The 10,506-nt window shown below is 45.8% G+C and overlaps 1 protein-coding gene across 3 annotated transcripts in view; it reads right to left on the bottom strand.

Moving 5' to 3' along the window:
* The window catches only part of mbd1a (methyl-CpG binding domain protein 1a), an 87,145-nt gene extending 76,939 nt beyond the window's left edge, over nucleotides 1–10,206 (bottom strand). For 2 of the 3 annotated variants that reach the window (XM_060932439.1, XM_060932438.1), the window contains exon 1: nucleotides 10,005–10,206. The gene's annotated coding sequence lies outside the window, so the exon portion shown is untranslated. The remainder of the gene's footprint in view (nucleotides 1–10,004) is intronic. The other variant, XM_060932440.1, reaches the window with a different exon arrangement.
* Between the last annotated feature and the right edge of the window lie 300 nt (nucleotides 10,207–10,506).

Here is a 10,506-nt window from a genome sequence, read left to right on the forward strand (position 1 = left end):
TTTCAGCTGCGCTAACATGATTGTACAAGGGTTTTCTAATCATCCATTAGCCTTCTGAGGCAATGAGCAAACACATTGTACCATTAGAACACTGGAGTGAGAGTTGCTGGAAATGGGCCTCTATACACCTATGGAGATATTGCACCAAAAACCAGACATTTGCAGCTAGAATAGTCATTTACCACATTAGCAATGTATAGAGTGGATTTCTGATTAGTTTAAAGTGATCTTCATTGAAAAGAACAGTGCTTTTCTTTCAAAAATAAGGACATTTCAAAGTGACCCCAAACTTTTGAACAGTAGTGTATACATCACAATGACCACATTTCAGAGGGAACTAAAGTTCACCGATTTTAGGAAATCAAAAGGCCGTCTAGCTTGAAGCAGTGACTGTGTTTACATGCACATAGAGAAAATCGAATTTCTGCCGTTGCTCGACTGAAATCGAAGTTCTAAATGCCATGGATACACCTTAGCTAGGCTGAAATTGAACCGAACTTGATTTCTCGTAATCGAGCTATACGACCTAGATTATGCGATTTTTGCCGAGCTACTTAGTGCATGTAAACCCTATCGAGCTATGTAGTCGAGCTACTTACTTCAGCACTGCCCCTTCCGGAAGTGACGAGTGACGAGACCACAAGCGGGAAACACGACAGCCTCGGTCGGCATGACAACAGTAGCAGCGAGCAGCAGAAGAGGTCAGGAGGAACAAACGAAGAAGAGAAAATGGCGAGCAGAAACGTGCACTTCTGGAGCAATGAGGAGACAGAGTTCATGCTCATTCAGCTTAAGGAGTTGAATATATTAAAATTCATGGACCGGAGAAAAACGCGCAATGGAGAACACGGAACTGATAACTTTGTTTACACTCTTGAATAGCTCTTCTTCATGACGACAACCGGAAGTGTACCAACACGATGGGGCGTGTAGCGCCACCTGTGGCTCGGGTGCACAATGTACCTCACACAATAGCTCGATTTCCTTGTGTGTATGTAGGATTGGATTTCTCTGGCACCCCTGCTGGGACCCTTTGCTCGATTACCGACAGCAGCTCGATTTGGATGTGCATGTAAACGTACTGACTGAACAGACACATGCTACAGCACCCGGGGAGCAGTTAGGGGTCAAGTGCCTTGCATTCAAGGGCACTTCAGTCAGTGTCTGTCCCATGTTAACCTAACCACATATCTTTGGACTGTGGAGGAAACCGGAGCACCCGGAGGAAACCCACGCAAATACAGGGAGAACATGCACACTCCAAACAGAAAGGCCCTCATCAGCCACTGGGCTTGAATGCAGAACCTTCTTGCTGTGAGGCGACAGTGCTAACCACGACACCACAATGCTGCCCTAAAATCTTAGCGATGACACAAAATACCAACGTGGACAGTGTAAGACAGAAAGCACAACTTTATTCATCACACACTTGTGAAATTCCTCTCTGCATTTAACCCATCTGAAGCAGTGAACACACACACGAGCAATTAGCACACACACATACCCAGAGCAGTGGGTAGCCATGCTAACAGCGCCCAGGGACCAGTTGGGAGTTAGGTGCCTCGCTCAACAGTACCTCAACCCAAGGCCGTCCCATATTAACCTAACCGCATGTCTTTGGACTGTGGGGGAAACCCAAGCAGACACGGAGAGAACATGCAAACTCCACACAGAAAGACCCTCACCGGCCGCTGGGCTCGAACCCAGAACCTTTTTGCTGTGATGCGACCGTGCTAACCACTTCTAAGTGAATCTAAGTGGCTTGATTGTTGCCATCCTCTTTTCTTGTGAAAAGTTGTGTCATCCTGTATGTACTTGTGTGGCGCGTAAACAGCTAACTTGTCTTAACTAAGTCAAGGCTGAAAACATCTGTTTAATCAAGCCTTGTGTTAATGGTGTTTATGAGGTAAAGGTGTAGATCTAGAGGGTCCTCAGACATAGAGTGGTTTGGTAAACTGGGATGTATGGATGCTGTCAGTCCCCCACTCGCTTGCTCACTCGAGTTTGTTGATGGTGTAGTGGTTGCTGCTTTATGTCCTGGGGCTCCCTCATGCCTGTGTTACCTTCTGGCTCTCTCCTTTTAGTTATGCTGTCATAGTTAGTTTTGCCGGAGTCCCTGCTTGTACTCAGTGCAATATGTATACTGTTCCTACTTATTCAGGTGACATTGGGCATACCTAACAACCTGTGTTTTCTCTCCCCCCCCAATCTGTCCCTCTGAGTTACATGTCGGTCCTGGGATCGAGCTGCTGACCTCTTCTGCTCCTCGGACCTGCCTGATCCATCCTGGTGTCCTGTGTCTGGTTGGAGTCTCATCGCATTGCTCCTGTTGAGGACAGCCCCATGTGGACAGTTGAAAGTCACACTTGGACGATGCTCTGGACGCTTACAGTAATGCTTTTATGACTGAGGACTACAGTTGACTTACTAACGTTAGGACTGCAGTTGTGGAAACTCAAGTTTCCATCAATGAAGAGTTTATAACATCAACGAAACTGACTTCATGTTAAAACTGTTCATGTTGTCTGATGTCGCCCCAATGAGGATGGGTTCCCTTTTAAGTCTGGTTCCTCTTTCGCCACCGTTGCGCTCATTGAAGAATCAGAAGCCTTTATTTGTCTGCACACTTCAAACACAGTGAAATTCAACCTCTGCATTTAACCCATCTGAAGCAGTGAACACACGTGCACACACACTCAGAGTAGTGGGCAGCCATGCCAGAGCAGTCAGCGGTCAAGTACCTTGCTCAACCTGGGCACCCGGAGGAAACCCACGCAGACACAGAGAGAACATGCAAACTCCACACAGCCCTTTTCCACCAAATCAGTTCCAGGGCTGGTTCGGGGCCAGTGCTTAGTTTGGAACCAGGTTTTCTGTTTCCACTGACAAAGAACGGGCTCTGGGCTACAGGGCTCTACAGTGCGCACATTTCACTCGCATTTGCGAGCGAATTTTTCGGCATGCGAACGATGAAAAAAAACCACGCACATTCGTGCGAGGGCTTCTTGCGGCCGACAATTTAGGAAAGCACTGAGTACAGACGCGACGAGTTGAACATTCTAAAATGTATCAAACGTTAAACTGCAAAGTATGTAAATCCAGCGCTGGATAGCCTACCTAATATCATTTTTTACACTAGAGACAAGAAAATTACATCAATGTGTTCAGGAAAGCCTTGTGGCGCTCAATGTGAAAGAATTTTGTGAATATCTCCTTCCGTTTTCATGTAAATCCCCGTTGTTTGGAGGGAGCACTCTGAGAAAATCCTTCACTTTCTGTGTGACACTCTGTGTCTCTGCGCTCAGCGCGCGGGTGGGGGAGGGGCTGCTCCCTCTCATACCCCTTTTCCACCAAATCAGTTCCAGGGCTGGTTCGGGGCCAGTGCTGGTGCTGGTTCACAACTCGTTCAACTTGCGAGCCAGCTGAGAACCAGCTTGCTTTTCCATCGCTCGCGGTGCTAAGAGAAGACACGTCATTACGTCGCTGTATACGTCAGTTACGTCGTTGTATACATCATTACGTCGCTGTATACGCCAGTTACGTCGCTACATTTGCATAAACCTTGGCGCGAATATCGAAGCAAAAACAACGCGGAAGAAGCAGCAGCAACAACAACAATAATAATGGATGACTTCGCGTTTGTACAGCTGCTGCTTCTCGTTGCTTAAAAATGGTGATCTTTCGCGGTCTTGTTATTGTTGTCGGTCTTAACAACTCCGCCCCCCTGCTGACGTAAGCGGTTCTTTCCTCTGGCCCAGCAGAGAGTTGGTGCTAGCCTGGAACCGTTTTTTCTGGCCCCAGAGCCAGTTCTTTGTCAGTGGAAACAGAAAACCCGGTTCCAAACTAAGCACTGGCCCCAAACCAGCCCTGGAACTGCTTTGGTGGAAAAGGGGCATCAGAGAGACACAGGCTTGTAGCATCATGGCAGTGTAATGAGTAACGGCCTGTATTGTTGTAAGTGTGTGTGTGTTCAGTGTTGTGTACGTGTGTCTGTGTGTGTGTTCTGCCTGCGCCTTGCTCCCTGTCTGTAGTTGCGTGCATTGCCTCTGTCTTGCACTGCGGTGGTTCCCACGGTAGCTGGGGGGGAGAGTGAAAAAGTTACATTTTTTTGCCGTTCTGCCATGCTAGTGCGTTTTACCGGGCCATGAGATTTCAGCATTTTTATTCTTCTCGGTCTGTAGCTTGAATAAGTTTAGGCTACTGAATAACATTTTAAGTTAAAGTTGAATCTGGTGCTTTTGTGCTGACGCTACAATAGCCTACTATCACAATAAATATCCCCCGTAACATTTCCCGTTTTCTACTCATCTTTCTGTGATTGCCCTGCTTTCCCACGGTTGTATGTTGCGGGTGTGGCATTAGGTGGGAAAAGTGCTTTTTAGGGATTCATCAGATCATTCAACTGAGAGATAACGGAGAGCTGGTTCGGACAGAGCTGAGAAATATATTCGCTATGCAGAGTATAACGGCGTTTTTTAAAAGCAATGATGGTGGAAACAAGAATAAAAGAACGGACGAGGAAGAAAGTGTAGTGAAGAAAGCTAGAACGACGGGAGAAGGTGCGGGAAAATTATATAATGAGATGGAAAGCACACACCCCCGTGCAAACATTTAGATGGGAACATACAACACAGCAGAAAAACAAATAATATACAGTATATACAAATGGTGCATGTCACAACACAGCAGGAAAACAAAGAATATATATACACAACTGGGCATGTTGAGTTGCAGATGTTAATTGCACATTAGTTATAGAAACTCAGTTCAGCTACAAAACTCAGGATATTGCACTGTATTTGGTATTGCATTGTATTGGGTATGCAGGCTTTCGTCTAAACGGGGGAACAGGGGCGCTGCGCCCTCTTACTCTCGGCGTGCGCCCCCTTACCGACTCCATGAAAACATCCCAGCAACACTACGTGACAATGTGTCTGATCATCAAATACGTTATAATTGCTCCAAAAATATTCCAATCATAGTAGATACACCGCCAGACGGTGCAAAAACAATCCGAATTGGCATTTTCCAGACTGAGGCGCCATGTTGTTTAGTTGTTTACTTGTCGCGGCTGCTCTCGCGAGATTTGACATGGGTTACATGCAAGGTCAGCTGACTTGTAGAGCGAGATTTTTCGAGACTGAATGACCTTTCACCCACCGGCGCAGGAGCTTTTGACAGAAGTAGTTCACGAGTTGTTTTTGTTGACACTTGGGCATTTAAAGATGTCATCCTGCGGCACGAAGCGGAAGAAAGCCAAAGACTGTCCGGGGCAGAAGAAGATTAGGCCAAATAAAAAAATAAAAAAAAAAGTGTGTTTCCGGTAACCCGACCGATCAAGAATTTCCGCGTCGAAATTGCAGACCGTAAAGTTTTTATTACAAATTTCCCTCGATATTTTAGTGTAAGCGGCGTTAGTTTGTCATAATTTTTTGTTTTAACGCATTCAAGTTGTGAAAGAAACGATAAAAAGTAAAATGTTTCGCCACTTCTATCAGCCCTCCTCCATAAACTGAGCCGAGCCGCCATTTTGAATCCTCATTCAAGGCTGTAATGCAAATTGCTTCCTTTTCAGTATACAAGTGCACTTCCATGGCAGGGAAAAACACTACATTTTGCCACCTATGTAGTCCCCTATTTATACAAATAGGAGTCATTCAGGATTCAGCCATGTTTTTGCTCAACCCAAGTTCTACAGTAGGCTAGGCCGTCTGCTTTTAATGGAAGTAGCCTAGCCTAGGACGTTATTTTCACGTTATTTCTTGATAAGGTGTTTTCACGTTATTACATGAAAATATCATGAAATATCGCTTCCGTATATCATAACTCGAACTCTCGCAATATTTTTTTTATTCGTTTAAAGATTTAAAACACTTATTTTATTATGATGTGTGGTATAAAGGATTCTGTGCCAAAATACTATTTTGTAAGATGTTTACTTGTGTTAATTTTTTCGAAAAAAAAAAAACTTTCCTACCTACCGACCTTATTTTAGTATTTCATGTTACCGGAAACACACTATTTTTTTTTTTTTTGGCCTTACTTCTTTCTTTTTCAATGTTGACAGACAATTTGTTACAATTTCCCTCTCAGATAGCCTCAGAATGTCCCATTGGAGCATTTTTCAAAGGCTTTGCACGGCGGGGGGGACGACAACCGGCACCATCTCCCCCGCTTCGCTCCCTCGCCATGGTGAGCGCCCTCATACTAAATTTTTCTAGAAAAAACCCTGGTATGGATGTAAAAGTGTAGAAATAGAAATATAAAATATACAAAAGCTATAAAAACTAAAAAGTTGCTCTGTGAGGTTGCACTGTAATAAGTATTGCACTGTATCAGGTAAGTGTGAGAATATTGTCCTTTTAGGTCCTTGTTGGTGCATTGTTGCACCTGCCAGAAGTGGCATCAGTCAGTGCATGTAATTAGCCTTTTCACATTACGTCACTTGCAGAAGAACCTCACATCCGTTTTCAGCCTTTTGAATGGAAGAAGAGGCGGCATGCTAATCTGCTGGCTAACAAGTAGCAACCATAGAAAGTCAGTAAACTTCCTTTCCAAAACAAGGCAGATAGGTGACTGGAATGGTTGCTAACAATACGTAATGATAAACAACAATGCGCAATATTATTATAAATCTTATCTGTGAATGACACAGTTTTGTTAACATATGTTGCCGCCGTATACCTCTTCTTCCATTCAAAAGGCTGAAAACGGATACGAGTTCCCCTGCAAGTGACGTAATGTGAAAAAGGCTAATTGTTCAAGGTGGTTATGGCCTGTGGGAAAAAACTGTTTTTGAGTCTGTTGGTCCTTGCTTTGATGCACCTGTAACGCCTGCCTGAGGGCAGCAAGTCAAAGAACTCTGAGCCAGGGTGGGAGCTGTCCTTGATGATGTTGTTAGCTCTGCTGAGCTCTGCTCTCTGTTTAGCTACTGTTTGTTCATTCATTCAGTTGTTCGTTATTCATTTGTTTGTTCATTCATTCGTTCATTCTCAACTGAATTTTGCATTTTATGTGTTGGTGTGTCTAAGGTTTGCGCTGCAATAAACCTTTAAAATGAAAACCTACTTGTGCTTGTGCCCCCATTTTTTTCCCTGTGCTCCTAAAATTTTTAACTTAGGAGCACGTGTGCTCCTGAAAAAAAATTTAGCGTAGAGCCCTGCTGGGCCAGAAAAACCAGTTCCAGGGTAGCACCAGCTCTTTGCTGGGCTAGAGGAAACAACTGCTTACGTCGGGGGGGGGGGGGAGTTGTTAAGACCAACAACAATAGCAAGACCGCGAGAGGGCGCCATTTTTAAATAAGCGACGAGAGATCGTGGATGCAGTACAGCAGCAGTCATCCATTATTGTTGTTGTTGTTGCTGCTTCTTCTTCTCCGTGTTGTTGTTTATGCAAACGCAGCGATGTAACTGATGACGTGGCTCCCCTTAGCACCCTGAGCTATGGAAAAGCAAACTGGTTCTCAGCTGGTTCGCAAGTACCCCCTTTTCCACCAAATGAGTTCCAGGGCTGGTTCGGGGCCAGTGCTGGTGCTGGTTCACAACTCGTTCAACTTGCGAGCCAGCCGAGACACAGTTTGCTTTTCCATAGCTCGGGGTGCTAAGGGGAGCCACGTCATTACGTCACTGTATATGTCAGTTACGTCGCTGCGTTTGCATAAACCTTGGCGCGAACATTAAAGCAACAACAACACATACCCCTTTTCCACCAAATCAGTTCCAGGGCTGGTTCGGAGCCGGTGCTGGTTCACAACTCGTTCAACTTGCGAGCCAGCTGAGAACCAGCTTGCTTTTCCATCGCTCGCGGTGCTAAGAGAAGACACGTCATTATGTCGCTGTATACGTCAGTTACATCATTGTATACATCATTACGTCGTTGTATACGTCAGTTACATCGCTACGTTTGCATAAACCTTGGCGCGAATATCGACGCAAAAACAACGCGGAAGAAGCAGCAGCAACAACAACAGCAATAATAATAATAATGGATGACTTCGCGTTTGTACAGCTGCTGCTTCTTGTCGCTTAAAAATGGCGATCTTTCACGGTCTTGTTATTGTTGTCAGTCTTAACAACTCCGCCCCCCCGCTGACGTAAGCGGTTCTTTCCTCTGGCCCAGCACAGAGTTGGTGCTAGCCTGGAACTGGTTTTTCTGGCCCCAGAGCCAGTTCTTTGTCAGTGGAAACAGAAAACCCGGTTCCAAACTAAGCACTGGCCCCGAACCAGCCCTGGAACTGCTTTGGTGGAAAAGGGGCATCTTAAGAAGCAACAACAACAACGGATGACTTCGCGTTTGTAAAGCTGCTGCTTCTCGTCGCTTAAAAATGGTGACCTTTCGCGGTCTTGCTATTGTTGTTGGTCTTAACAACTCCGCCCCCCCCGCTGACGTAAGCGGTTCTTTCCTCTGGCCCAGCAGAGAGTTGGTGCTAGCCTGGAACTGGTTTTTCTGGCCCCAGAGCCAGTTCTTTGTCAGTGGAAACAGAAAACCCGGTTCCAAACTAAGCACTGGCCCCGAACCAGCCCTGGAACTGCTTTGGTGGAAAAGGGGCATCTTAAGAAGCAACAACAACAACGGATGACTTCGCGTTTGTAAAGCTGCTGCTTCTCGTCGCTTAAAAATGGCGACCTTTCGCGGTCTTGCTATTGTTGTTGGTCTTACCAACTCCCCCCGCCGCTGACGTAAGCGGTTCTTTCCTCTGGCCCAGCAGAGAGTTGGTGCTAGCCTGGAACCGGTTTTTCTGGCCCCAGAGCCAGTTCTTTGTCAGTGGAAACAGAAAACCCGGTTCCAAACTAAGCACTGGCCCCGAACCAGCCCTGGAACTGCGTTGGTGGAAAAGGGGCATCTTAAGAAGCAACAACAACAACAACGGATGACTTCGCATTTGTAAAGCTGCTGCTTCTCGTCGCTTAAAAATGGCGACCTTTCGCGGTCTTGCTATTGTTGTTGGTCTTAACAACTCCGCCCCCGCTGACGTAAGCGGTTCTTTCCTCTGGCCCAGCACAGAGCTGGTGCTAGCCTGGAACCGGTTTTTCTGGCCCCAGAGCCAGTTCTTTGTCAGTGGAAACAGAAAACCCGGTTCCAAACTAAGCACTGGCCCCGAACCAGCCCTGGAACTGCTTTGGTGGAAAAAGGGTGCTCGCCGGCCGCTGGGTTCGAACCCGGAACCTTCTTGCTGTGAGGGTGAGGCGACCGTGCCACCCATGTTTTAAGTCGTTCAAATTCTGTAAAAGCTGCGCTACAGAAATAAACTGGACCAAAAAACACAGACATTGTGAAGTTTCCGATGTCAGGTTTTCACACTAGAGGAACCTCTCTTCAGTGGTTCACTGGAAAGTAAAACTGATGCATGTTGTTGTTGTTGTTTTTATTCGAGGTTAAATGATAAAAAGATGTAATGAAACAGCTTGGGCACTTTCTAGACAGCTAGCTAGGGCCATTCTGGGGACTTGGAAAAGCGTCCAAGCAAGGAAAGACAAGAACGCATTGAGTCACGCGCTGCTGTTTGTTTGTTTGTTTGTTGCGTTAAAATGCAAGCAGCAGCGCGTTCTGAACGTGACAAAGTGGCAACAAAACTCGCTGTTTTTGTTCCAAGAGAGAGGCATCAGAGCCAAAGTTGAAGAGGAAATCGCTGTTGTGTGTGTGTGGTGGGACTGAAGCTCAGCCCCCACCGCTCTGCAATCCCAACTCTCCCTGCGCTTTGCTCAAAACCCCGCGTGCAGGAAAAACCATCAGCCATATCGACGTCTCGCGCTGGTTAAACTGTATCCGTGTCGCGTGCGTTCTTTTTTTTTAAGAGGCTTTTAAAGACGCACGTCCGCAAAAACAAAAACAATGCAAATGCAAACGCAATCTTTCGGTGTCTCGAAACGTTGATTATTTATAATAATTATATATATATCTATATATATCTATATAGCTATAGATATATATATACACACACATATATGTATATATAAACATACATTTATAAGCACCAGGAAGAGGTTGGGGAAATGCACGCTTACCGAACAACACGTCGAGCTCGCGCCGTCGTTTCCGACCCGTTCCTGAGACTCTCCTTCGATTAGCGATACTTTGCGCGCGCTACTGAGCATGTGCGAGCTACCGGGGGAAGTCCGACTTTCACACAACAACACTGAACGTTGAACAGATCGACTGTGCATCAACGTTAACGCTGCTGCACGAGACCGGTTGAACGCCTCGTGCATGACGTTGCACCGTTGACACGCCCACACTGGCGTCTTAGCTCGCGAATAGAAACATTATATACACTTAAGATGCACTTTATAACCAACGTGCCAGTCTTATAACAATAGAACACACGCCTCATGGAACCAAGTTGTTGGATTCTGATTGGTCAGAACAGCAGCCCTGACAAATCATAGGCTGAGGCAGGTCATTATTCAAATAGCATCGTTCAATATCATGCTAGCAGAATGGAATACGTCTGCTACGGTGGTGCTTGAAAGTTTGTGAACCCTTTAGAATTTTCGATATTTCTGTATA

This window comes from Neoarius graeffei, chromosome 10, assembly GCF_027579695.1.
Source record: "Neoarius graeffei isolate fNeoGra1 chromosome 10, fNeoGra1.pri, whole genome shotgun sequence".
NCBI lineage: Eukaryota > Metazoa > Chordata > Actinopteri > Siluriformes > Ariidae > Neoarius > Neoarius graeffei.